Raw genomic sequence first — 25371 nt, forward strand, 5'->3', positions numbered from 1 at the left:
TTGTCTAAAAATAAAGCAAGATGTGACAGACAATGAAATGAAGAATAGGCTGTGTAGAAGTGGCTGCTCTCTCCTGTATGTAATTCAAGGGCTGTTTCTGGGGGGACTGTGTCACACATCTGTCTCGGAGGACAGCAGTTGGTTCTCTATCTGATATACAGAAAGGGGTCATGTCCCTATTTCCAGTTCAAGGTGGAGTCACAGACTCTCCCATACCCCAAATGCTTGTTCTACATATATCAGAAGGAAAGGGTGCAGCACCCTTTATTTTGCATGCTGGTGCTGGGGAGCAAAAAGGCAGACAGCACACCTATGTGGTGGTTTCCTGCCAGATTTCTTCCATTTAGGGAGATTTCAAACACTCCTCACCTCCCAGAGCTAAGTAGCAATCTGTGATACCCATGGTTGCACGAAGTACCGCTGCAGGACTGTTTCTAACACCTACAGTCAACACATTTTCCCCAAGGTCCAAATCCCTATGACAGCAGGTTTCTGTCCTGCTACAAGATCCATGCTCCTTTGGAGATCACGAGCTCTACCTAGGTTGTATGGATCAAGACCTATATCATCAGATTGTTGGGGCAGGAAGCATTTATTTGCAGGAAGATGTGGGAAACAAAGGGCACAAATGCCTCCTGATTCCCGATAAGTTTGGTTGGACACTGCTGCAATTATGGATCCTCATAAAAGCAAAAAGCATGCTACATTGAATTCCCACTGCCTGTGTTTCTTGGAGGCTCTGAAGTTTGGATCTGTGGAGTTGACCATAAAGACTCTTAAGGTATTAGCACTTAATGGAGTTGATAATGTTCTAGTTGATGACTTCAGAGGAGACAAAGGCTTCTTTTCCTTTTTTATGTTCTGAAAAATTATTAAGTTGAGGTGTGAGAGCACAAATTAACTTGGTGGTTGGTGCTAAAATTAGTGATATAACAGTGAAATGCAAAAAGAAGATACTCAAGTTAAGGTATAATAAGCACTTCCTGTTGTCTGTGCATGTTACTGCGCTCTGCTTAAAATTCTAAGTATGGTATATGTCCTAGTATAGGTCCTAGTATAGCTCCAGGGCAGCCTTGGATGCAGCAATCACGAAATGCTCAAATTTGAGATCCTCAGGACAGTGAGAAGAGCGTGAAGCAAGCTCAATGCCCTGGACTTCAAAAGAGCAGACTTTGGCCTCTTCAGGAACCTGCTTAGTAAGGTTCCATGGGATATAGCCCTAGAGGGCAGGGGGGCCCAAGACTCATGGTTGATATTCAAGGATCACCTCCCACAAGCTCAGGAGTGTTGCATCCCAACTAGAAGGAAGTGCAGCAGGAGGGCCAGGAGACCTCCATGGATGGATAAGGAGCTGCTGAGGAAACTTGGAGGGAAAAAAAAAGAGGCTTATAATAAGTGGAAGCAAGGACAGGTGGCCTGGGAAGAGTACAGGGATGTTGTCTGGGAAGCTAGGGACCAGGTTAGGAAAGCTAAGGCCCAGTTAGAATTAAACTTGGCTAGGGATGTGAAAGATAACAGGAAGGGATTCTACAGGTACGTAGCCAATAAAAAACAGACTAGGGACAACGTAGGCCCCCTCTGGAAGCTCCTGGGAGAACTAGCTACACAGGATTTGGAGAAGGCTGAGGTTCTGAATGACTTCTTTGCCTCAGTCTTCACTGGCAAAGGCTCTGACCACACCACCCAAGTCTTGGAAGGCAGAGACTGTAAGAATGAAGACCTTGGGCCAACAGTAGGAGAGGATCTGGTTTGAGACCATCTTAAAAATTTAAATGTGCACAAGTCCATGGGTCCTGATGAAATCCATCCGTGGGTCCTGAAGGAGCTGGCGAATGAAGTTGCTAAGCCACTGTCCATCATATTTGAGAAATCATGGCAGTCAGGGTGAAGTTCCCGATGACTGGAAAAAGGGTAATATAACCCCATTTTCAAGAAGGGAAAAATGGATGACCAGGGAACTACAGACCATTCAGTCTCACCTCTGTGCCTGGCAAAATCTTGGAGCAGATTCTCCTGGAAGGCATGCTAAGGCGCATGAAAAACAACAAGGTGCTTGGTGACCACCAGCATGGCTTCACTAAAGGGAAATCCTGCCTGACCAATTTCGTGGACTTCATGATGGGACTATGGAACTGATGGACAGGGGTAGAGCAGTTGATGTCATCTACTTGGACTTGTGCAAAGTGTTCAACACTGTCCCACACAACATCCTTGTCTCTAAATTGGAGAGATGTCAATTTGATAGATGGACCACTCGGTGGATAAAGAACTGGCTGGATGGCTGCACACAAAGAGTTGTGGTCAATGGCTCCATGTCTGGCTGGAGACCAGTAATGAGTGGTGTCCCTGAGGGATCAGTGTTGGGACTGGTCTTGTTCAACATCTTCGTCACTGACATGGACAGTGGTATTGAGTGCACCCTCAGCAAGTTTGCCGATGACAGCAAGCTGTGTGGTTCAGTTGATATGCTGGAGGGAAGGAATGCCATCCAGAGGGACCTCGACACCCTTGTGAGGTGGGCTGATGCCAACCTTATGAAGTTTAACCATGCCAAGTGCAAGGTCCTACACCTGGGTCGAAGCAATCCCAGGCACAGCTACAGGTTGGGCAAAGAAGAGATTCAGAGCAGCCCTGCGGAGAAAGTCTTCAGGGTTTTGGTTGATGAGAAAATGAACATGAGCAGGCAGTGTGTGCTTGCAGCCCAGAAAGCCAACCATATCCTGGGCTGCATCAAAAGGAGCGTGACCAGCAGGTCGAAGGAGGTGATCCTGCCCCTTTACTCTGCTCTTGTGAGACCTCACCTGGAGTATTGTGTGCAGTTCTGGTGTCCTCAACATAAAAAGGACATGGAGCTGTTGGAACAAGTCCAGAGAAGGGCCACAAGGATGATCAGGGGACTGGAGCACCTCCTGTATGAAGGCAGGCTGAGAAAGTTGGGGCTGTTCAGCCTGAAGAAGAGCAGGCTGCGTGGAGACCTCATAGCAGCCTTCCAGTATCTGAAGGGGGTCTGAAGGGATGCTGCTTTTCATTAGGGACTGTAGTGATAGGACAAGGGGTAATGGGTTAAAACTTAAACAGGGGAAGTTTATATTGGATATAAGGAGGAAATTCTTTCCTGTAAGGGTGGTGAGGCACTGGAATGGGTTTCCCAGGGAGGTTGTGAATGCTCCATCTCTGGCAGTGTTCAAGACCAGGTTGGACGAGGCCTTGGGTGATATGGTTTAGTGTGAGGTGTCCCTGCCCATGGCAGGGGGGTTGGAGCTACATCATCTTAAGGTCCTTTCCAACCCTAACTATTCTATGGTTCTATGATTCTATGAAAGTAACCTTTGGGATAAGGAGCTAACAGCTCATCTTAATCCATCTGTTCATGTACACCAGACCTCTTTAAGACATTTCACTAGAATTTAATGCATATCAAACCTGGGGGTTAATGCATTTTCATTTTCACATTGCTCTGTGTGGGCATCTTACTGTACATCTGGTGAAGTAAAATGACCTTTAAGCTTCTCAGGAGTGGATTGGGGAGAGAGCTGTGAGCATTGCTCAGATTTGGCAGAGCTGATTACTAAAGCATGTATCTGATGTTAGTGGAAGGCTGATTTTGTTTGACTGAAGCTCCTTGTCTCCTTTTCTGCAGGTATTCCTGAAGAACAAAAAAGATAATTCATTGCTGTCAGCCACTGAGGAGTTGAGGAAGAGGGTAAGTTGGAGGCAAGCAACACTGTTTCCTTTTTTAAAAAGGGGGTGTAAGGAATGTATAAATTAGATATTTAATAAACTAGTGGAATTTAAGAGGTACCAAGATAATAAAAAAAAATTAATTAGGAAATACTCAGAATTTCCAGAAGAAATACTTGCCAGTTGTATTTCAACTGCAGTGTTTAATATGATCAGGAGTCTGAACAGAGAATCCATTGTTCATAAGGCACAGCACCTTCCCTGCAACCCTCTCCTCATGGTTGCTGCCTTTTGTAGAGGTGATAATGCCTAGGACCTGGGATTTATTTCCTCTTTTTGCTCTAAGTGCCTTGTTACATTGACTTTACATACAGCAATGACACCCAGTGTGTTCATTGTAGCCGTTTCTCCAAGTTACAGGAGTTGTTGAAGTACATACAACCACATTTAGGCCTTTGCAGCTAAAGTGCTGCACGGTTTAATTCTCGTGTCTGTGGAAGAGCCAGAATGCCATACTGCACCACATTGTCCAAAGGAAATCTCTCATGTATGAATAAAATAGTTTTTTAAGCAGTACAAAGAAAAAAGCTACAATAAGAAGGTAAGAGTTGTCACTTAAGGCTTGCCCAGTTCAGCTTTCTTCTCTTGAAAGGGACCAGTACTTAGTCTGTAAGCAAGAAAGGCAGTTAACCTTACTCTATTCATCTCCTGTCTCTTCACCTCCAAGCAAGTAGTTGTTTCAAAGATTTTCTGAGCTAGAAGTTGTTTTTTGATGTTCAATCTATCTGAACCTGTTTCTGAATCTATTTATGCTTTTGGTATCTGTCATGCTCTGAGGCAATGATTTCCACAATTGAATTATGCAGTAAGGAAATATGCTTCCTGTTGTTTGTCTCAAAGCTGCTACTTGGAAATGTTATTTCATGCTTCCTAGTACTCATGTTACGATTGTCTCCCGCCATGTACGCTTGGTCATCTGGTTTAGAGCTGTGCCCATGTTTCTTTCAAATGATAAGAAACAGTACTTGAGCATTGCTAGATAATCTTAAGGTCCTTTCCAACCCTAATGATTCTATGATTCTATAATTATTAAATTATTTTAATTACATATAATTATACTGTAATTATCGAAGCATACTTAAAACCCTTTTGAAATTATTATAGTTGTCCTGGGTTCAGCAGTAGCAGTCATGATTTTCCTTTGTGTTAACTGGTGCAGTGCTGTGTTTTGACTTCTAGCTTGAGAACAGTGTTGGTGAAGCTGATGTTTTCGGTTGTTGCTAAGTGATGTTTACCCTGACCAAGGACTCTGTGAGGCTCATGCTCTGCCAGGGAGGAGGGGAAGCTGTGAGGAAGCAGAGATGGGGCGCCTGACCCGGGCTAGCCGGGGAGGTATTCCATACCACAGCACGTCATGCCCGGGGTGGGGGGTAACTGGGAGTTACCCGGAAGGACAGGGGCTTCCGGGTGGAACTCGCTTTCTTGGCCGGTGGTATCGTATTCTCTTCCCTTGTTATTTTCCCTTATCATTGTTTTAGCTGATAGTAGCGGTGGTGATTTGTTGCTGGACTGTTCTTGTCTCAACCCGTAGGAGTTGCACTCTCTCGATCCTTCTCCCCGTTCCTCTGGGAGCGGGGAAGGGGAGAGCCCCGGTGCGGGGGGGGGGGGGGGGGAGACGGACACGGACCTCGATTGTTGTCAGCTCGGCACCACTCACTGGGAGTGAGTGAACAAGTTACCTGACTGGGTTTAAACCACGACAGTTCTTTTGGCGCCCAACGTGGGGCACGAGGGGTTGAGATAAGAACAGATCTGACTGGATTGATAGTCACTTGTCACAATGCTGATTTATTGGCTCTCAAGGTTGTTCCTCTTGATCTCACAGTTTCAGTATATCATATCTTACTTCCATCCGGTATTTGCTGTATTAGTGTTTTTCAAGTGTGGGGCTTGGGCTAAGGTTTTTATCCCATTGTACTTTATGGTAATGACTTGTAATACAATAGAATCGTTGATCATGAAACTGATCTGGCTTATGTTCCCAGTGTGGTCACCACCTTTATACTTTGGGAGGTATATGATGGAGGTGCTTAGCAATTACACATCTTTTATCTCCTCCTCAGGTGCTCAACCTGTGAAGGAGACATCCTTTTACCCTCCTAGTCGTCACCCCAGATCATTTACATTTGAGAGTTTTGAATTTTTTGAATGTCCTTTTAATGCTGTTGAGACTTGTTTGCTGATGGTGATGGGAATCACCATGCTAACACGCATACAGAGTGTGTTTTGCCCACTACTGATTTCAAGATTTAAGCAGATTCAGGTTTGGGTCTTGTCTGGGGTCAAACGACGATGTAGGAGGACCGAGAGATTTTCCCTGAGGCTGGACAGCCATGAGTGGCAGGGTGTGTGGGATAGTATGGGCAAGTATCTAGGTCAGTGGGCCCCTCCAGTACTTTGGAATTTCACTACCGAACAACTGCAAAATCCAGAAGAATTAGTAAAACACTTAAATGAGGTGTGTGGTCATTCTGGCCATACCAGAGATGGACAAATCACGGCAACGTGCTGGGGCTTGGCCTATGCTTACAGGGCCTTGTTCAACACTATCCAGCACCTGCAAAAGAAAAAGAATGTCGGCGGATCTGAGGGCAAAGCGACAGTCGCTACTCAAACTTTGGCTGCAATGAACAGCACAGCTACCCCAGCGGCAAGTACAGCAGCTGCTCAAACTTCAACTGCAACAGACAGCGCGGTTACCCCAGCTCCAAGCACAGCAGCTGCACCAACCCCAGCGACAAGCACAGTCGCTACTCAAACTTTGGCTGCAATGAACTGCGCAGCTACCCCAGCAGCAAGTACAGCAGCTGCTCAAACTTCAACTGCAACAGACAGCGCAGTTACCCCAGCTCCAAGTACGGCAGCTACACCACCCCCAGCAACAAGTACAGTCGCTACTCAAACCACAGTGATAATCACTGCAGCCAAACCAGAGGACCAATTCGTACCAATATCAGTTGCCCCTGAAGGGGGAATTGACAAAGCAATTGCAAGAGAGAAAAAGTCCCTCAGCCTTTGGAGGAGGATCTTGGCAGCTGTGAAAGAAAGGTTTCCGTACAAGGACGATGTTATGAGTCGTTCGGCCAAGTGGACTACTATAGACAAAGGCATCCAGTCTCTGAGGGAATCAGCCATCGTAGAGATGATCTATCACATCAAGCCGAATAACGGGGATACACCTATAGATCCAGATGAAGTTGAATGTACACGACCCATGTGGCGAAAACTTACACAGAATGCACCGTCATCATATGCCCATTCATTGGCAACAGTGACCTGGAATGACATAGTACCACTAACAGTGGATGAAATGGTTCATAAACTCCGAGAGTTCGAAGACAATCTCACCCCTTTCATCATCTCAGCTGTGAAAAAAATGTCCCAGGACCTCGAACAATTGAGGGACGATCTATCCGATTTATCCAGCTCCTCACGTGTACCAACACACGTCTCAGCTATTAACAAAAGGCGTCCTATTGTTCAAGAGAGGAGATACAGAAGGTATACGCCACGGGGTACCCTATGGTTTTACCTGCTGGATCACGGAGAAGACATGACAAAGTGGGATGGAAAACCTACTTCAGCTTTGGAGGAACGGGTGAGTGAACTGAAGAGGGGAGCAAGGGCCAAGACTGATCGTCCCATGAGAGCTACGGCTTCAGTCTCTGGTGAGCAGTTTCCCAGATGGAGTGGAAGAGCTGATTTTACTCCAGCTCCTGTGATAATGAAGAATAATCCCTTTCAACACGACTTAAGTGTCCAATGCTGTGACGACCATTAGAGGGGCCCTGCCTCCAGCCAGGTGGAGGTAGGGGACAATCGGATTTACTGGACTGTGTGGATCAGATGGCCTGGCACATCAGTCCCACAGAAGTATAAGGCTCTAGTAGATACCGGTGCACAGTGTACCCTGATGCCATCACGCTGTCAAGGGGTGGAACCCATCTATATTTCTGGAGTAACAGGAAGATCCCAAGAGTTGACTGTGCTGGAGGCTGAAATCAGCCTGACTGGGAGGGAGTGGCAAAAGCACCCTATTGTGACTGGTCCAGAGGCTCCATGCATTCTCGGAATAGACTACCTCAAGAGAGGGTACTTCAAAGACCCAAAAGGGTACCGGTGGGCTTTTGGTATTGCTGCTTTGGAGACTGAGGAAATTGAGCAGCTGTCCACCTTGCCTGGTCTCTCAGAATATCCCTCTGCTATGGGGCTGCTGAAAGTTGAAGAACAACAAGTGCCATTTGCGACCACAACAGTGCACCGGCGGCAATATCGCACCAACCGAGACTCCCTGATTCCCATCCATCAGCTGATCCGTAGACTGGAGAGTCAGGGGGTGATCAGCAGGACCCGCTCACCCTTCAATAGCCCCATATGGCCAGTGCGAAAGTCTAATGGAGAATGGAGACTAACAGTAGACTATCGTGGCCTGAATGAAGTCACACCACCCTTGAGTGCTGCCGTACCGGACATGCTAGAACTTCAGTATGAACTAGAGTCAAAGGCAGCCAAGTGGTATGCCACGATTGATATTGCCAATGCATTTTTCTCCATTCCTTTGGCAGCAGAGTGCAGGCCACAGTTTGCTTTTACTTGGAGGGGTGTCCAGTTCACTTGGAACCGACTGCCCCAGGGGTGGAAACACAGCCCTACCATTTGCCATGGACTGATCCAGACTGCACTGGAACAGGGGCAAGCTCCAGAACACCTGCAATACATTGATGGCATTATTGTGTGGGGCGATACAGCAGAAGAAGTCTTTGAGAAAGGGAGGAAAATAATCCAAATCCTGCTGAAAGCCGGTTTTGCCATAAAACGGAGTAAGGTCAAGGGACCTGCACAGGAGATTCAATTTTTGGGAATAAAATGGCAAGATGGACGTAGACAGATCCCCACAGATGTGATCAAGATAACAGCAATGTCTCCACCAACTAATAAGAAAGAAACGCAAGCTTTCTTGGGTGCAGTGGGGTTCTGGAGAATGCACATCCCAAATTACAGTTCGATTGTAAGCCCTCTCTATCATGTGACCTGGAAGAAGAATGATTTTAAATGGGGCCCTGAGCAGCAACAAGGCTTTGAACAAATTAAACGCGAGATAGTTCATGCAGTAGCCCTTGGACCAGTCCGGACCGGGCCAGATGTAAAAAATGTACTGTACACTGCAGCTGGGGAGAACGGTCCTACCTGGAGCCTCTGGCAGAAAGCTCCAGGGGAGACTTGAGGTAGACCCCTCGGCTTTTGGAGTCGGGGATATAAAGGATCTGAGGCCAGCTATACCCCAACTGATAAAGAGATACTGGCAGCCTATGAAGGGTTTTGAGCTGCTTCGGAAGTGATTGGCACTGAAGCACAGCTCCTCCTGGCACCCCGGCTGCCCGTGCTGGGCTGGATGTTCAAAGGCAGGGTCTCCTCTACACATCATGCAACTGATACTACATGGAGTAAATGGGCTGCACTAATTACACAACGAACTCGAATAGGAAATCCCAGTCGTCCAGGCATTCTAGAAGTCATCATGGACTGGCCAGAGGGCAAAGATTTCGGAATGTCACCAGAGGAGGAGGTGATGCGCGCTGAAGAGGCCCCACCATATAATAAACTGTCAGAAAGTGAAAAGCAGTATGCCTTGTTTACTGATGGCTCTTGCCGTATTGTGGGAAAGCATCGGTGATGGAAGGCAGCTGTATGGAGTCCTGGACGACAAGTTGCAGAAACTGCTGAAGGAGAGGGTGAATCGAATCAGTTTGCCGAGGTGAAAGCCATCCAGCTGGCCCTGGACATTGCTGAACGAGAAAAGTGGCCAGTACTTTATCTCTATACTGACTCATGGATGGTGGCAAATGCCCTGTGGGGGTGGTTGAAGCAATGGAAGCAGAGCAACTGGCAACGCAGAGGTAAACCCATCTGGGCTGCTGCACTGTGGAAAGATATTGCTGCCAGGGTGCAGAACCTGGTGGTGAAGGTACGTCATGTAGATGCCCATGTACCCAAGAGTCGGGCCACTGAGGAACACCAGAACAACCAACAAGTGGATAAAGCGGCTAAGATTGAAGTGGCTCAGATGGACTTAGATTGGCAACATAAAGGTGAATTATTTTTGGCCCGGTGGGCCCATGACACTTCAGGCCATCAGGGCAGAGATGCAACATATAGATGGGCCCGTGACCGAGGGGTGGACTTAACAATGGACACTATTGCCCAGGTTATTCATGAGTGTGAAACATGTGCTGCAATTAAACAAGCCAAGCGGTTAAAGCCTCTTTGGTATGGAGGACGATGGTTGAAGTATAAATATGGGGAGGCCTGGCAGATTGACTATATCACACTGCCACCAACCCGCCAAGGCAAGCGCCATGTGCTTACCATGGTGGAAGCAACCACCGGGTGGCTGGAAACATACGCTGTGCCCCATGCCACTGCCCGGAACACCATCCTGGGCCTTGAGAAACAGATTTTGTGGCGACACGGCACCCCAGAGAGAATTGAGTCAGACAATGGGACTCATTTCCAGAATAACCTTATAGATATTTGGGCCAAAGAGCATGGCATTGAGTGGGTATATCACATCCCCTACCATGCACCAGCCTCTGGGAAAATCGAACGGTACAATGGGCTGTTAAAAACTACACTGAGATCAATGGGTGGGGGAACTTTCAAGCATTGGGATACACACTTACCAAAGGCCACCTGGTTGGTCAACACCAGAGGATCTGCCAACAGGGCTGGCCCAGCCCAGTCAGAACTTTTACATATTGTAGAGGGGGACAATGTTCCCGTGGTGCATATGAAGAATTTGCTGGGGAAGACAGTCTGGGTTATTCCTGCTTCAGGTAAAGGCAAACCCACTCGTGGGATTGCTTTTGCTCAGGGACCTGGATATACTTGGTGGGTAATGCAGGAAGATGGGGAAGTCCGATGTATACCTCAAGGGGATTTGATTTTAGGGGAAAACAGCCAGTGAACTCAATTGTATGCTGTTGCCTGCTGAAATGCTTTTATAGCCCATCAACTAGATGTCTCCAGGTCACCAGTGACTGGCCCTGACTTCCTCCAGCCATCATCCCAACAGAGAATGAACTTTGAACATCATGGACCGAATGGACTCGGCAGCATTATAGGGATTGGTCCATGCACTAAGAAAATGATTTTTTCCTCTTGGTCTGTATGTATATGGATGTATATATGTGGGAGAGCGATGGTGTATTGAAAATGTGGGATCTGAGCATGACGTGAATGGTATGGAATAAGGGGTGGATAATGTCCTGGGTTCAGCAGTAGCAGTCATGTTTTTCCTTTGTGTTAACTGGTGCAGTGCTGTGTTTTGACTTCTAGCTTGAGAACAGTGTTGGTGAAGCCGATGTTGTCGGTTGTTGCTAAGTGATGTTTACCCTGACCAAGGACTCTGTGAGGCTCATGCTCTGCCAGGGAGGAGGGGAAGCTGGGAGGAAGCAGAGACGGGGCGCCTGACCTGGGCTAGCCAGGGAGGTATTCCATACCACAGCACGTCATGCCCGGGGTGGGGGGGTAACTGGGAGTTACCCGGAAGGACATGGGCTTCCGGGTGGAACTCGCTTTCTTGGCCGGTGGTATTGTATTCTCTTCCCTTGTTATTTTCCCTTATCATTGTTTTAGCTGATAGTAGCGGTGGTGATTTGTTGCTGGACTGTTCTTGTCTCAACCCGTGGGAGTTGCACTCTCTCGATCCTCCTCCCCGTTCCTCCGGGAGCGGGGAAGGGGAGAGCCCCGGTGCAGGGGGGGGGGGGGGAGACGGACACGGACCTCGATTGTTGTCAGCTCGGCACCACTCACTGGGAGTGAGTGAACAAGTTACCTGACTGGGTTTAAACCACGACAATAGTGAAGGTAAGGGTAAGATGTATATTGTACCATGAAAGTATAAAATGAATTTATATAACAAAGAAATACAAATCTCATGCCCTACTTGCATGCATGCACTATAATTCAATGTTGCCACCTCTTAGAAATTTGTTTATCCTGGGGAACGTTTTGCCCCTTGACTGACAATATCCTAACAGTGGGCTGTAATGAGATGAAAAACTTATTTGGCCAACCAAAACATTTAGTTATGTGCACTGCAGCACAAAGATTTAAAATACAGAGGAGGTCATAAAAGGAAAAAAAGTAGGAGATCCAATATAGCTTATTCTCTATTTAGAATTAGCAGAAATACTCTTTATTTCCTGTCCCGGATTACTCAAGGCTGCTAGTTAGCATTACCCCACCAATAACAGGAAAGGTAGTGAAGCATTGTCTCTATCCTAATGATATTTCAGGAATATGGAATATTGTGGGGAAAAGCTGTTTCCTTCCATGAATTCCTCAATTGGATCTGAAGACAATGTAGTATATCAGCCATTTTAAAGGTGAAAGGATGTTTTTGATTTTCCTATGTGTTTTCCTGAGTTATGTTTCTGATGAAAGAGACTTTCTGGTTCTTTGGCACTGGTTAATTCTTTAATACTTTTATTTTTATTTTATCCTATTTCCCATTTAAAAGAAAAACATACTGGTAAAAAACAGAAAATGAAATATGGGCAATAAACACACATCTCTTACTGCATTCTTAACAGAGATGTGTTAACTTCACAAGTTTTGTGTGTACTGCAGTTCCATGGAAGAGATACAGATTCCCTGTTTTACCAGCTGGGAAAATGTGAGAGTTGTCTTAATTCCACACGCACACACTTTCTGAATTCCCTCATACCTGAACAGGAAGCCTCTTAAAATAATATGTAGCACATCATTAGTTCGAGGGCTGACCTAGCAGATTTATCTAATTGCTATTTTCTGTTTCATTTTTTAGCTGGTCTATTAATAGCAGAACTGGGCTGTTTGGTGTTTCTGGATGTTCCTTAGCTCTTGTTCTTCAACAACAGACTTTTGCTATGGCTGAGGTGTATCACGGAGAATCAATGCTGGTTGAATGGGAACAGGTGAAACAAAGAATTCTTCATACTCTGCTTGCATCAGGGGAAGATGCTCTCAATTTCACCCAGGAAAATTAGGTAATTCCATCTTTCTAAACACTGTCATGAACAGCATGTACACAGCTGGCACTCCAACACTGCTGAAACCACCTCTGGATTATTCTGTAGCTACAACTGCATGAAAATGAGAAATATCAAATCTCTATTTAATTCAAGAACAACTGTGACTAGCAGAATGCATTGTTTATGATTGTTCCTTTGACTGATGATTACAGGTAGTGGAGCTCCTATTGCTGTTTTAGGTAAAATCTGTGGAAGCTTGAAACATAGGAACACATATTAGGTCAATATACTCAGGAGGCATAAAACATGTTGGCGTGAACTTCACCTTCAGGAAACCTCTGCAAAGCTAATGAGACCAGACAGTTTCTCAGGTGCAACTTAGGTCTTATAGTGTTTCTTTCCCTTATCACTCTGTGCTAGCCAGGATTTATGGCTTTCCTTAGGAGGCAAAACCAAATGAATATTCAAAAAAAGGTGTATGCTTTCCTTTTTACCTTGTTTTCTCATGCAGTGCAGATTAGAGGTTTTAGCAGCACAAAATTTTAGTGTTCAGCAATTCAAGGTTAATCCAACAGTGACCAAATCCTTTGGGCAAGACTGACCCTGTGTTTAACATGAAAAGGTATTCACTAGCAACTTAAAGCATTCCTTATCTTCTGTTGCAACTTGAAACTTTATAGTTTATTCTCTTAAAGAAAATCGTCCAGTTACATGAGTGGAGTAAAGCACAGTTCTTTGCAGAGCTGTGGGAACTCTACCTCTCTTAACTAGAGGCATCAGACATGAGCCCTGGAGCACGAAGCTGCATCAGAGCCCCCTGCACAATCCTCCATGAAAACTGTAACCTTGAGAGGAGAGGTGATCGAGGATGGGGGAATTCAAGTTGCTGTGCTTTCAGGCCAGGAAACAGGCCCATTTTTTTATAACAATGTTCCCCACCTTTGTTCCTTAGAATGACTTAGAGAGCTGTAAAGTTCATTAAAATAAAAAAAAACCTTGGTGTATGACCTGTATAGGGATTTGGAAATAATTAAAGTTGTTAATGAAATGTACCTGTCTGATTACTGTTCTTTTAAATATAGGTTAATCCCAGTTAGCATACATCTTTTTATAGAAGCTGTCTTTCCCAGTACTTTACTGATACTTTTCTGTGACTTCTCAGAAGGTAGTCCAGCTTTCCAATATTAGAAATACTAAATAATGCAGGCTGAATTAATTTAAAACTAGGAACAGCTATCCCATTATTTTAGGATGTGAGCCTGAAGACTTGGAAGCTATTCTGATAGCTTCTAACATCTTTGATTTGTGTGTGAGTTACTGGTGCAGGGTTTTCCTTTTGAAGTGTAGATATTAACCACTAGGAGAAGCAATTTAATAACCTTTAAAAGGTAAACACCCTTTTCTGATGTTTCAGTGTCAAATGGACACTATCCCCAGTCCTTGGCACTCAAAATGCCAAACATAAAATTGGAGGGAGGGAGGAGGGGGGAAAAAACCTGTAATGCTTTTCATGAATGAGTTTAAAGATTCAGTATACACTATCAGTCAGTAATACTCCACTCTCCATTTAAAAGCACTCGTAGTATAGAAGCATAGAATCATAAAATAGGGCTGTAAAGGACCTTAAGATCGTCTAGCTCCAACCCCTCTGCCACAGGCAGAGACACCTCACACTAAACCATGCCACCCAAGGCTCTGTCCAACCTGGCCTTGAGCACTGTCAGGGATGGAGCATTCACAACCTCCCTGGGCAACCCATTCCAGTTCCTCACCACCCTAACAGTAAAGAATTTTTTTCCTTATATCCAATCTAAACTTCCCCTGTTTAAGTTTTAACCCGTTAACCCTTGTCCTGTCACTACAGTCCTTAATGAACCACACAGCTTGGTGTCATCAACAAACTTGCTAAAAGGCACACTCATTCCCACTGTCCATGTCAGCGATGAAGATGTTGAACAAGACCGGTCCCAACACTGATCCCTCAGGGACACCACTCATTACTGGTCTCCAGCCAGACATTGAGCCATTGACCACAACTCTTTGTGTGCGGCCATCCAGCCAGTTCTTTATCCACCGAGTGGTCCATCTATCAAATTGATGTCTCTTCAATTTAGAGACAAGGATGTCCTGTGGGACAGTGTCGAACACTTTGCACAAGTCCAGGTAGATGACATCAACTGCTCTACCCCTGTCCATCAGTTCTGCAGCCCCATCATAGGTCACCAAATTAGTCAGGCAGGATTTCCCCTTAGTGAAGCCATGCTGGCTGTCACCAACCACCTTGTTGTTTTTCATATGCCTTAGCATACCTTCCAGGAGAATCTGCTCCAAGATTTTGCCAGGCACAGAGGTGAAACTCACTGGTGTGTAATTCCCTGCGTCATCCGTTTTCCCCTTCTTGAAAATGGGGGTTATTTTACCCTTTTTCCAGTCATCAGGAACTTCACCTGACTGCCATGATTTTTCAGATATGGTGGACAGTATCAGTATGTCATTTCAAGAGCATTTAAAATCCTTGATGTATTCTAGTCTTAGCCTCAAGAAGTCAAAGGTCTCGAGGTTTGAGAGGTTTGAAGTGCATCTACTGTGTTAAAAACATGTTATCTAACCTCCCCACAGCAGGTTGTTCTTCTGAAGCCCTGTTCCAGTCAAGTAAGTATTTTTGTGTGTGTGACACAGATGCATTCTGTAGAATATAATACAGGTTTAATTGATATCCTCTGGAGATAGAGAATCAATTGAAAAGGCACAGATCCATATGCAGCAGGGGTCCAGTATGCCTGAGAGCCAATTCTCAAGCTTTGGGCAAGCTAATTTTGGCAGAGTGAAATACCAATTCATTATTCATGGAAATAAGACCAGTTAACAAGCTAAGTTCATGGTTCAAAGAACCTAGCACAGGACTTGCCATTAGGGTTTTCTGGTCCTCCTTGTCCTCCAGCCTGGCCTTCTCCCTGTAAGGGAAAACCAAAGCTAACAAAGAGATGCTTCTTAGGGGAAAAGGGAGGAAAGCCTGAATTTTGTTTTCAAGGTATCAAAAACCTGTACTCTCAAGGGGTGTGTTCTGAGTCTTGTTACACTAGGGGTTTCTTTTGTCCTTTTATTCCAGGTTTTTCTTTCTTCCATTCCTGCTGTCAAGCATCACGTTCCTCCAGTGACAGAGAGACAATGTCACTTTCTGATCCGTCCCTCTGTATTATGTCTTCATATCCCTTAAATCCCAAGGACTGCAAGATGCTTTCTACTCCCCGCTACACTGTGGTGTATATTGTTGGTGTTTCTCCAGCTCAGTTTATTCACCACATCTATTGGCCAAGCCATTTGGAATGCTGACAAAAAGTCTGCCCAGACTTCTGCTGAGAAATGTGCATATGCATATGAGAGTGATGAATAATGTATCTTTATAGCATGGGGTTTGGTGTGCAAGTAATCATAGAATAGGTAGGGCTGGAAAGGGCCTTATAATCATCTAGTTCCGACCCCCCTGCCATGGGCAGGGACACCATCTCACCCAAGGCTCCATCCAACCTGTCCTTGAACACCACCAGGGATGCAGCATTCACAACTTCCCTGGGCAACCTTGTCCTATCACTACAGTCCCTAATGAAGAGTCCCTCCCCAGCATCCCTTCAGACCCCCTTCAGATACTGGAAGGCTGCTATGAGGTCTCCACGCAGCCTGCTCTTCTTCAGGCTGAACAGCCCCAACTTTCTCAGCCTGCCTTCATACAGGAGGTGCTCCAGTCCCCTGATCATCCTTGTGGCCCTTCTCTGGACTTGTTCCAACAGCTCCATGTCCTTTTTATGTTGAGGACACCAGAACTGCACACAATACTCCAGGTGAGGTCTCACAAGAGCAGAGTAAAGGGGCAGGATCACCTCCTTCGACCTGCTGGTCACGCTCCTTTTGATGCAGCCCAGGATATGGTTGGCTTTCTGGGCTGCAAGCACACACTGCCTGCTCATGTTCATTTTCTCATCAACCAACACCCTGAAGACTTTCTCCGCAGGGCTGCTCTGAATCTCTTCTTTGCCCAACCTGTAGCTGTGCCTGGGATTGCTCCGACCCAGGTGTAGGACCTTGCACTTGGCATGGTTAAACTTCATAAGGTTGGCATCAGCCCACCTCACAAGGGTGTCGAGGTCCCGCTGGATGGCATTCCTTCCCTCCAGCATATCAACCGAACCACACAGCTTGCTGTCATCAGCAAACTTGCTGAGGGTGCACTCAATCCCACTGTCCATGTCAGCGACGAAGATGTTAAACAAGACCGGTCCCAACACTGATTCCTCAGGGACACCACTCATTACTGGTCTCCAGCCAGACATGAAGCCATTGACCACAACTCTTTGTGTGCGGCCATCCAGCCAGTTCTTTATCCACCGAGTGGTCCATCTATCAAATTGATGTCTCTCCAATTTAGAGACAAGGATGTTGTGTGGGACAGTGTCGAATGCTTTGCGCAAGTCCAGGTAGATGACGTCAGATGTTTTGCCCCATCCATCAGTTCCATAGTCCCATCATGAAGTCCACGAAATTGGTCAGGCAGGATTTCCCCTTAGTGAAGCCATGCTGGTTGTCACCAAGCACCTTGTTATTTTTCATGTGCCTTAGCATGCCTTCCAGGAGAATCTGCTCCAAGATTTTGCCAGGCACAGAGGTGAGACTGAATGGTCTGTAGTTCCCTGGTCATCCATTTTCCCCTTCTTGAAAATGGGGTTATATTACCCTTTTTCCAGTCATCAGGATCTTCACCTGACTGCCATGATTTTTCAAATATGATGGCCAGCGGCTTAGCAGCTTCATTCACCAGCTCCTTCAGGACCTGTGGATCGATTTCATCAGGTCCCATGGACTTGTACACGTCCAGGTTCCTAAGATGGTCTCAAACCAGATCCTCTCCTACAGGGGACCTAAGGTCTTCATTCTCACATTCCCTGTGTCTGCCTTCCAAGACTTGGGTGGTGTGGTCAGATCATTTGCCAGTGAAGACTGAGGCAAAGAAGTTATTGAGAACCTCAGCCTTCTCCAAATCCAGGGTAGCCAGTTCTCCCGATGCTGAACGCTTGGCTGAGTGCAAACAAAGGAAGACTCCTTTGGCAAGCAACGCCATTAGGCTAAATGAATTTAAAAGCTATAAACATGATGATAGTGCAGTATAGCTGCAGCTTTCATGGGTAATATTCAGAATAAATATTACATTTCTGAAGAGTGTTTTGGAAAGACCTGAATTCAGGGCAGGGAGAAGCAAATGTGGTTGAAAGAGCCCAAGCTGTTTAAGCAGTATCAGACTAAAGATGCAGTAAGATCCTTGTTTGTGTGTGCCTGCACTTGCACTTCTGCAGTCCTTTGCACATAACCCACTTTGTTTTTCCTTTTGCTGGTCTGATTAAGCTTAAGAACCTGACCTGAAACTGCTCTTTTCAATACATTTTTCATAATCTTTTCCTTGCTTGAAATCTTGGTAAGTTCTGACTTGCCCCAAGGGATATCCTCTTCCTTCCCCAAATCCCCCTCTTAGCTTCCAGGAAAAGCCTCTTCAAATGCTGGTTACCAGCTGCAGGATGATTACCCATGCAGTGCTCTGTTTCTGCAGTTCAGGATGAAGAAATGGCCTTCCCCGCCCTGGCTCACTGCTTTAGTTTTCCTTTGGAAATTTCCTTTTAGCACAGCCATGAGATAGTTTGGTGAGCTAGTACTTTTTAAAAGTTTAATGATTCAGAGATGAAGCCAGAATACAGCTATGAGATCAAAAAAAAAAAAAAAAATAGGACATAAGTTTGTTTTCATGGCTTTTGGCATAGGAAAGAAAAGCAAGAAAAATTTGGGGGTTCCTGAGTTTTTTCTTTGCTGAAGTGCCAAGTTGGTAGTGGGCATTTAAAGAATTGAATTTCAGTGTGGCAGTTCTCACCTGTGTCAGCTTGTTAATAAGTGATCCTCAAAGCATAATGGCTACAGTAAAATTAAATTGGAGAAAGGAAAACCCAAACCCCACAATAGTTACTTCTTAGTTTCAGGCGTGCACTTTTGAATTCAGATCCTTACTTTCAGGTTTTAACCATTCAATCATTCACCATGCTCCAGAGCAGCAGCCACATGGATGCTCTTTGGTGCTGCAAAGCTGCAGCAGGAGACAAAGGAACCAGATTCACAAAACAAAGCCCCAGTCCTTATGTTTCTTGTGTTTGGACACTGGTTAAAAAGTGACACTAAGTCACGATGTACCCTTCTTCTCTTGCTGTAAAAGATGAAACCTCATCAGTATTTAATGACAACATCCATAGTTCAGTGTTACTTTAAATAAGTCTGCAATTTATCTGTCACAGCACAGGGGAAGGCTTTGAAGTGCTATTTATGCCATCATGCCCATTTCCCAGGAAACCTGCTTTAACAGCTTCTTTGTTCTTTAGAACAAAGAATTTGTCGGATTTTAGGTGGGTTTAAAGGAATTTGTAGATGATTTGGCACTGAAAAAAAAATGCAAATGCTTATGAATATCAGTATCCATTAAGAATGACTATGAAGAATATTTTTAGTGTAAGTTCAGTTGCAAAAAGAAAAAATGGGATTTCTTTGGTTTGTCTTTTTTTTTTTGTAAGGCATTTTTATATTGCCTAAGGTCTAAATATATCTGCCTGACTATAAAATCAGGTTGGACATAATTTAAATGACACTATTACTGAGAAATTAATGCAGTGATAAACTAACTCCAGTGGTTTTAAAAGATCATCAAGGATCATCTTTGATATCTTCATTCATGTATGTTTCACTGTACTGGGGACAAACACAACTGAGTGGGTTCGATTCTGTAAACTTTATTATGTTGTCTGCAGAAAGCAGTAATCACAAATATCACAAAACTCTTATAATTTCTCAATAGAGGTCAATGCTCTTATCTTCACATAAATTCCTGGCTAACTCAGAACAGCTTCTTGGCCATTGTAGTTGTGTCACTTTATTTGTCTTTAAATTTTAAATTTTGAAAATTTTCCTGATTAAAACTCCTGGACGGGGCAGTGGATAGTTGTCATCTGCAAGAACACATGCTCATGAGTGTAAGGGAGGTCCTACACAATAGAAGATAACCTGGATTAAACCGATATCAAATTAAGTTGATAAGCATTTGGGAATGACTGAGAGACTGACTGTTCAGAGCATAGACTGACAGGAACATGTCTGGAAGTTCATATGTTTGTATTATTTAATTTCAAAGTTGGGATACAGTTCCCAAAAAAGAGAAATTCTTTTGAAGACCCTGTCAGCATTTCATCCTCATTTGAAACAAGAAAAGGAATGATGATACTATCTGGAGAAAAGCTCTCACTTCTCGGCTCTTTTCCTGGAATCCGCACAAGCTTGGGCATGGAAGGAACATTGGTCCTGCCAAGCTGTGACCTGACAGCATCAGCAAAGCTGAACTGTAAAGCTGAAAGTGAAAACAATGATTTTTCCATTGCATTTGTTCTTTCTGTTGTTTGTCCAGGCAGCCAGTTGGTCATGTTTAACTGAGCTCTTCCAATACTCAAAGGTGATTCTGTCTACCCAGTAAATTACTGATGTTCTGGGTAGCTGATGTAAGGAAAAGCAAAGACAGCTCAATGTCCAGCTGGAAACCAGTAACGTGTGGTGTCCCTCAGGGATCAGTGTTGGGACCGGTCTTGATCAACATCTTTGTCGGTGACATGGACAGTGGGATTGAGTGTGCCCTCAGCAAGTTTGCTGATGACACCAAGCTGTGTGGTTCGGTTGATACGATGGAGGGAAGGAATGCCATAGAGAGGGACCTTGACACGCTTGTGAGGTGGGCTGATGCCAGCCTTATGAATTTTAACCATGCCAAGTGCAAGATCGTACAGCTGGGTTGGAGCAATCCCAGCATCTCCATGCATCCTTGGCATAGACTACCTCAGGAGAGGGTACTTCAAAGACATGCAATCCCAGCTCCTTCAGGACCCCCAGATGGATTTCATCAGGTCCCATGGACTTGTACACATCCAGGTTCCTAAGATGGTCTCGAACCAGTTCCTCTCCTACAGTGGACCTAAGGTCTTCATTCTCACAGTCCCTGCCTTCCAAGACTTGGGTGGTGTGGTCAGAGCCTTTGCCAGTGAAGACTGAGGCAAAGAAGTCGTTCAGAACCTCAGCCTTCTCCAAATCCTGTGTAGCCAGTTCTCCCAGGAGCTTCCAGAGGGGGCCTACATTGTCCCTAGTCTGTTTTTTATTGGCTACGTACCTGTAGAATCCCTTCCTGTTATCTTTCACATCCCTAGCCAAGTTTAATTCTAACTGGGCCTTAGCTTTCCTAACCTGGTCCCTAGCTTCCCAGACAACATCCCTGTACTCTTCCCAGGCCACCTGTCCTTGCTTCCACTTATTATAAGCCTCTTTTTTCCCCTCCAAGTTTCCTCAGCAGCTCCTTATCCATCCAAGGAGGTCTCCTGGCCCTCCTGCTGCACTTCCTTCTAGTTGGGATGCAACACTCCTGAGCTTGTGGCAGGTGAGCCTTGAATATCAATCAAGAGTCTTGGGCCCCCCTGCCCTCTAGGGCTATATCCCATGGAACCTTACTAAGCAGGTTCCTGAAGAGGCCAAAGTCTGCTCTCTTGAAATCCAGGGTAGTGAGCTTGCTGCACGCTCTTCTCACTGTCCTGAGGATCTCAAATTCGACCATCTCATGATCCCTACAACTAAGGCTGCCCTGGAGCATCGCATTTCCAACTAGCCACTCCCTGTTGGTGAGCACGAGGTCAAGCATGGCAGCTCTCCTTGTCAGCTCCTCTGTTACTTGCAGAAGGAAGTTGTCTTCCACCTCCTAGATTGCTTCTGACAGGCTGTACCATCCCTCCAACAGATCAGGGTGGTTGAATTCCCCCATGAGGACAAGGGCCTGTGAGCGTGAGGCTTTTCCTATCTGTCTATAGAGTTCTTCATCCACAGAGTCCTCTTGATCAGGCAGTCTGTAACAGATCCCCACATTAATGTCCCCCACAGCTGTTCTCCCTTTAACCCTGACCCATAAATTCTCTGTTGACTGATCCCCTGTCCCCAGACAGGACATGGAGCTGTTGGAACAAGTCCAGAGGAGGGCCATGAGGATGATCAGGGGACTGGAGCACCTCCCATATGAAGACAGGCTGAGAAAGTTGGGGCTGTTCAGCATGGAGAAGAGAAGGCTGTGTGGAGACCTCTTAAAAGCCTTCTGGTGTCTGAAGGGGTTCTGAAGGGATGCTGGGGAGGGACTCTTCATTAGGGACTGAAGTGATAGAACAAGGGGCAATGGGTTAAAACTTAAACAGGGGAATTTTAGATTGGATGTAAGGACGAAGTTCTTTACTGTAAGGGTGGTGAGGCACTGGAATGGGTTGCCCAGGGAAGTTGTAAATGCTGCATCCCTGGTGGTGTTCAGGAACAGGTTGGATGGAGCCTTGGGTGACATGGTCTAGTGTGAGGTGTTCCTGCCCACGGCAGGGGGTTTGGAACTATATGATCTTAAGGTCCTTTCCAACCCTAACTATTCTATGATTCTATGATTCTCTCTGCCAGTATTGCTGAGGTACAGTGTAACAGCTAATGGGGGTGTGCAGCCAGCTGTAACAAACTTGGATGGTAAAAAGCTTAATTTAAAAACTGTGGATGTACCTTCTTTTTCTTGGAAAAAGTTACTGATTCCAGTTTAGAGGAATATCAATAGGCTTGAGTTATACAGTAACAAACCTGGAAACATGCTTGCTTTTCTGAAATCTTCTCTGCTCCTCTTTGCCCCAGCTATGTCAGTTAGCTTCATAATAAATATTATGCTTTTATACCAAGCTTGACTTTTATCTTCAGAACATCAGGGCTGTAGCAGTGCTTATGAAGCAGCTGATATTAAAGGGCTTCTTACCTTAAAGGAGTCTGTCTTTTCAAATCCGAGACTTGCAAAGCTGATGCTGAAATGAAGAGTTCCACTTTTAGGAAGTAGGAAACATTGGAGAGTGTTGCTTACTTAATTGGGAGTATTCATTCCTCCATTGTTGAACAGCCATGTTCAGTGGTGGCTATACTGAAAGCACCTGTGATTTGTAGTAAACACAATAGCTTTATGCAATATTAGACTATTATGGCATGTTAAGTTTTATAAAAGAGTACAAATTTTCCATGCCATGACTCTATCAGCTGTCCCTCCCTATCTTCACTGAAAATACCCCATTGTCCCTGTGGGTAAAATTATTATTTTTTTCAGGTCAAGATATTACCAGCATCCTTTCTCCTGCAGCAGACCAGCAGTGGGGTGCTTCTCAGCACATAAATGAATGCTGCAATCCTGTTTTTTATATGTGCCACGGTACTGGCACAGAAGTGGAGTGGGTGTCAGATTTACTAGACTGGATCCATTTAAGCTGGTCTGTTGGATTCTGTGTCCTTGCTGTTATGGAGGTTCAAAAAAGACACTGATGTGAATAAGCAACCTTTCAAGAAACAAAAGGAAAGAATTAACATTATAAGATGCTATCAAGAGACACCAGTGTCCTAATTTTAGAGAGCTAATGGTTTGTTTGTGCACAGAATAAGGAAGATTTCTGTCACTTCAGAAAGTTTAAGCTATATTGGGAAGATGGGGTATTGCAGTGAGACTGTGCATTTTGCTCTGTAGATAGTTCAAAACCCTGTCCTTAGTTCTGTCAGGAACATGGTTTTGCTGTTGGTCTTTAGGAGTAGATATACTGGTAAAATGTGTTGCAGTAATTTTATACCTCCTTATATGCTTCCCATTAAACAGCCTAGCTACACCAATGAGTTGGGTCCTCCAGGTCACAGCTCTTTGGACAGTGTGGAGATGATGTATGCTCATCAGGTGAGTAGAAATACAAAATAAAAAAATAAACATAATTAAATATTGTTTTCTACAGAGAGGTGGGGAAAATACAGATCTATGAGTGCAGTGCATAAGAAGATACAGTAGGCAAAGCCTGAAAATATCTGCTTGGAGTTAAAAAGCAATTGAAAAATACAGAAATTTAGCCTGGCTTCTTAGAAGTGTACTCACTTGTCTGCTACAGGGATTTTTTTTTGTCAAAAAGAGATCCTGTACATCATCTATGACTGTAGAAATCACTTATGCATGTAATAGTAAACTGAAACTCTTTTCACCTTTAAAAAAAAAAAAAAAGTTTTTTAGAATTCATGTCAGTGTGTACTTGTACACAAATGAAGACTTTATAGGGACAGGACAAGGGAGAATGGCTTTAAACTGACAGAGGGGAGATTGAGATGAGATCTGAGGAAGAAGTTCTTCCCTGTGAGGGTGGTGAGGCCCTGGCACAGGTTGCCCAGAGAAGCTGTGACTGCCCCATCCCTGGCAGTGTTCAAAGCCAGGTTGGACGGTACTTGGAGTAACCTGGTCTAGTGGAAGGTGTCCCTTCCCATGGCAGGGGGTTGGAACTGGGTGAGCTTTAAGGTCCCTTCCCGCCCAAACTATTCTATGATTAATTAATTTCATATCTCCTGTAATGCACCTGCATTAATGGTCTTCCTTATAGCATAATTATATCTGTACTTTAAGGCTCTCAACGTTATTCCCTGATGTTTTGTAAATATTGGAAGCCCAACCTCTCTAGCAGTACCAGTTCCAGGGGTGCTGGAGTCCTGGAGATCAGGCAGTCCATGCTGTTTTAGTTTATCAGCAGCCATGAAATGTTTTAATTACACTGAAATGATTAACTGTTCTTCATAGGTAGTTCAGGCTGTTTCACAGAAACATGGTGAAGTCCACATACATGATTTTACTGATGCTAGATTCTGGTTGCATTGCATCTTGTTTGCACTCTGGGCATGTTGAAGAAGTAGCAAGTGCAAAAGGGATGTAAAGTACGACAGCACTACCTTTCTAATATTGAGAATTACTATTTTTAGATGTAGCGGGAAGGTCTTTAGGCTGAAAATAGAATAAACAATAGTAGGAGCAGCTAAATGAAGACCAAGATTTAAATCAAAATGGAAGTGTGTATGTATATTGAAGGGTCAGGTTTCTATTCCCATTTCCCTACATCAGATTTCCCTGAATACTGACAGAAACAGCAAAATCCAGTTTCTTTTATGTGAGCAGGTAGGAGCCTGCCATGCAGGGGATATCACAGCCATCCAGTGGCTGGGTCTCTTCTGAATCTTTGTCCTCCAACAATTAGCTGCAATTAGTCCAACAGGCCATTCAGCTTGTCATGTAGAACCACAAACAGCTGGATTACTACCTGCCTTCAGGCTTCAGTGTTGTGGAAGGGCAGTTGGTGCTGATGCCAGTTCTTCTTGCATTGGATTAGAGGGGGCTAATGTGGTAGGGAAGCAGAAGGACACTGTTTTTGAAGTCTGGTTCAGATTTTGCTGCTTCAGTTGGGGATGAAGAAGGGGAGCAATATGTACTGTTCAACTTGCTTAATTTCAATATGTTTCAGATTTATATTTATTATGAGAAGATAGTGAATGAATATCTGCAGCCTAACCTGTTGGACCTTTGTGCTGCTGTTGCAGAACTGGATAATAAGGTACTGCCAGTAAGTTAACATAAGGAAATGTATTTAATCTGGTTTCAGCTGTGATTAACAGCCTGCTGACATTGGTGGAAAAATACTGATATTCCAAA

Source organism: Pezoporus wallicus, unplaced genomic scaffold (genome assembly GCF_028554395.1).
Source record: "Pezoporus wallicus isolate ANWC-B61680 ecotype Strahan unplaced genomic scaffold, APGP_CSIRO_Pwel_v1 contig_4038, whole genome shotgun sequence".
Lineage (NCBI taxonomy): Eukaryota > Metazoa > Chordata > Aves > Psittaciformes > Psittacidae > Pezoporus > Pezoporus wallicus.